General features: G+C 49.3%; 1 protein-coding gene across 2 annotated transcripts in view; it reads right to left on the bottom strand.

Annotated features, from left to right (window-relative positions):
* LOC109300704 (ligand of Numb protein X 2-like) overlaps positions 1–3,278 on the bottom strand; it is a 53,563-nt gene that overhangs the window by 29,392 nt on the left and 20,893 nt on the right. The gene's annotated exons all lie outside the window — the stretch shown is intronic.

Raw genomic sequence — 3,278 nt, forward strand, 5'->3', positions numbered from 1 at the left:
CAATGGATTTGTATAGGATGATGTGGATAGGAATGATCATGCCTCATGCAGGGGGTTGGACAAGATAACCTATGGAGGTCCCTTTCAGCCCTACGATCTTACAAAGTGCAAAGACAAAGGTCAGGAGTCTCTAGGGCTTCATGGTTCGCTCTCAAATGCACAGTGTTAGCTTAGGACAAGATCCGTAAGGGTACTGTATGAAGCTAAATGTGGACTTAGGTAGAATCTAGACACTTAAGTCCACCAAGCAATCCATGGGCTGCCAAACCCATTAGGCACCAAATTCACTCTACATTTTGCTCCTGACAGTTTCTTTGACATCTCAAACTTCAACACCTGCCTGTGTGAAGGAGCACCCTGCTTTGAGCAGCTGAGCACCAAACTCCATGCACAGTAGTCCAAAACTGAGATGGATCAGCTCGTAGGCAGTTCTCCGAGTTACTTTAAAAAAATATATATATCTCCAATGACTCATACAAAATGCATCAAAAACAGGGCTCAGAACCCAGGTCCTCCTTCTTCTAGCCTTAACTCTTGGCCGACAGACGGTCTCCCTCTTGCTTATTTTCATTCTGGCCGTTGGACTTTTGCACTTTTGGTAGATAAAGAGACTAGATTTGAATACCTCTTATGCAGCTGAAGGAATGCTATGGAAGGCACAAGCAGTCCTAGTCCTGCAGAAGCAAAGGACAGGTACTGCTTTATAAACTCTGAAATCTCAAGTTGTTGGTGTTTAAACATCTATAGTGCCTATTAAAGTGCTCTCTCCAGATTCTAGGGATGAACATTGAAGTCCTTAATGACTGGATAAAAAACTGTAGCTGTCATAGCTACAAGGGTCTAGGGAATATACAAGCAGCAAGATTTTCTGGCAATAGTTGGGAGAGGCATTATTCAAGCTTTCAGGCACAAAATGTCCTTCTGCAGGCTTCTGCAAGAAACCAATCTTCATCTAAAACTCTCCCTCCCTCCTGCCCTCAGTGACATTACCAACTGAGCAGGATGATGTCAGACGAACTGAGAAGTCACCTCCTCCGGAGCAGGGTAGGCAAAAGGGATTAACTTAAATAAGAAATTATGATACATCCAAAAAATCCAAAAGAAACAAACCCAGAGACATACTTAGTGTTATAGAGCAGAGTCAAAACTACCATATTATAAAAAAAAAAAAAAAAGGCTGGGATAAAGTGGGAAAGATTTGCCTAGCACAGTCATTACCTTAGAAGGCTCCCATTTTTTTTTCCCCCCTTTGGTATTGTTATAGACCAACATGATGTTTCAAATCTACGTGTTACCTGCTAACAAAATATGCTGCCACCACAACTCTGCCTTTGTTTACAGGAAGGCTTGTACCCGGCTCCATTCAGAACAATCATTAACGAGGAACAAAGGTTACTTCCAAGAGCAGGGAAAGAACCCTTTGTTGTGCACACTTTTCTAAAACCACAAAGTTTTGTCTGCTATGAGCCAAGCTACTTGGCAGTGAAAACACCATACACCTGAGCTGAGAAATCCAATGAAAAGCCAAATTCTCTTTCCCTGAAAAAAAGAGTCACTTCTATCCCCAGGAAAGAGGGAGGGAAGACGACAGAATTATAAATCGGTGGCTTAGTGACTGCATAATGAGCAGGTTGGAGGGACTTCCCGTCTTTGGTTCAGACTTGTGCATTGCCCATCTTACTTGGATCAGTTCAATTTACAGAATTACCCAATCCCTTTTCTCTCTGCTACAAGACAATACTCAGGGGACTGTCACCGTGAATCTGGCATGTTTATAATGACTTCCAAGGTAGCTAGTGCCCAAGATCAGCGCTATAAAACGATCCCGGTGTTCACCCACACTTAACAGTACATTCAGTTGCTTCTGGCTACATCTCCAACAAATAGTTCAACCTTCTTATCCTTGATACAGTCACTAGGCTCCCAAACTATGCTTCCTAATTACGTAGTCAACACCAGAGACCTGGGTTTTCCCCGATAAAAAAACTGCAAATTCTCCGATTAAACCCCTAAAATCTGTGATTAAAATAAAAGGCCACTATATGTATATGTACACCCACAGTCCCTGCCTGCCCCAGCTGCCAGGGACCCAAGTCTCCCTACCCCCCAGCAGCGGACGAACCCCGGCTGCTGCCCACAGGAGGCAGAGCAGAGCATGGAGTCTGTACTCCCCCCACACCCTCAGGCTTGGGTAGGGGATGCTCCCGTGCCCCCAGATCTGTGCGTGAGGCAGGCTGCTCGCTGTGACTCAGGCTCCCCGCCCTGCTGCCCTCCCCCAGGGCCTCTGCAGCCCAGCAGGAGCAACCCAGCGCTGCAGGGCAGAGTGGGGCCAGGCAGGGAAGCTCCTCGCCATTGCAAGCTCTGCGCTGCCCTGGCAACACGCCCCCTGCCCGCACGGCTGGAGCGGGAGCAGCGGTGTGGGGTTGTGCCCTTTGCTGCTGCCACACGGGCAGGGGAAATGTCACCAGGGCAGCACGGAGCTCGCAGCATCAAGGAGCTTCCCTGTGTGGCCCCGCTCTGCCCAGCAGTGCTGGGTTGCACCCACTGGGCTGCACAGGCCCCGCTGTGGGGGACAGCAGGGCGGGGAGCCCAAGCCCACAGTGGAAAGCCTGCCATGGCCTTGCCCCGTGCACAGATCTGGAGGGCACAGGTCCCCCATCTCCTCAGGAGTGCGTATACAGCCCCACCCATGGCCCTGTCCCAATCCCCACTGGGGCCCTGCGGCCACACTTCCAGCCACAAACCCCCAAGCCCCACACACCCCCTGGCTGGGCAGCAGCCCCAGCCCTGCTGAACTTACTCTCTCCCTCCTTATAGGGGCCTCAATTCCCCCTCCACCGCCAGACTTACCTGCAGGAGCTGCTCTCCAGGCTACCTGGTGGCCATGTGCATGTACATGCACATGGTGCCCCCTGTCTGACTGCCCTCCTCCTGCTCCCCCAGCCCACTGCAGGCTGCAACTCTATCAGCCTGCAGAGAGCTCTTTGCAAAACTGCAATATCCACAGGTTTCTGTGTTAAAATGAAACGTGCATCTTCCTCAGGTAAAGGTGGAAATCCACATTTTTCTCCATTCTTCCATGGGAAACAGAAAACCCAGATCCCTGGTCATCACCCTCCTCACTTTCGGACCCCACCCTTTTTAATTTGCATCTGGTGTTCCCATTTTAATTTAGTTTAACTCTTTCAAGAACTAGTCTCTCTCTGTCTCCAGCAATATGGGAGTCAATTTATATAAGCAGAGAGAGTCCAGGACCTTCATCTAACCCAGGAGGTGCA

Source organism: Gavialis gangeticus, unplaced genomic scaffold (genome assembly GCF_001723915.1).
Source record: "Gavialis gangeticus isolate Ggan-Ray unplaced genomic scaffold, GavGan_comp1, whole genome shotgun sequence".
Lineage (NCBI taxonomy): Eukaryota > Metazoa > Chordata > Crocodylia > Gavialidae > Gavialis > Gavialis gangeticus.